Consider the following 356-nt stretch of genomic DNA (forward strand, 5'->3'; position numbering starts at 1 on the left):
TTGCTGATTATCTGTGACTGTCCGTCACTGCCTCTATGTTTACCCCACAAACTCTCCCATGATGCAACAGGAGAGGAGTCTGGAGCTCAGCACTTTTGAGCCTTCATGTTTCCACTGCTGTCTGCAGTTTGGACGCCGACACGTCACAAGCGGTGGATCACTTCTAGTCGTGGTCTGGAGTGAGTCCACTTCCCTGTGCAGACCGTCCTCAGTCTCTTCATTTACGAACAAGGCGATCTCTTTATATCTTAATCATTCTTTCTCTTCTACGTTTTCTTATGAATGTTTTCATTTTCCTTTTCAGTTACACATTTACATTTAAGCTTTAGCTTCAACTTTTAATTGAGCGTTTACAC

The sequence above is a fragment of the Enoplosus armatus genome (genome assembly GCF_043641665.1).
Source record: "Enoplosus armatus isolate fEnoArm2 chromosome 21 unlocalized genomic scaffold, fEnoArm2.hap1 SUPER_21_unloc_1, whole genome shotgun sequence".
NCBI lineage: Eukaryota > Metazoa > Chordata > Actinopteri > Centrarchiformes > Enoplosidae > Enoplosus > Enoplosus armatus.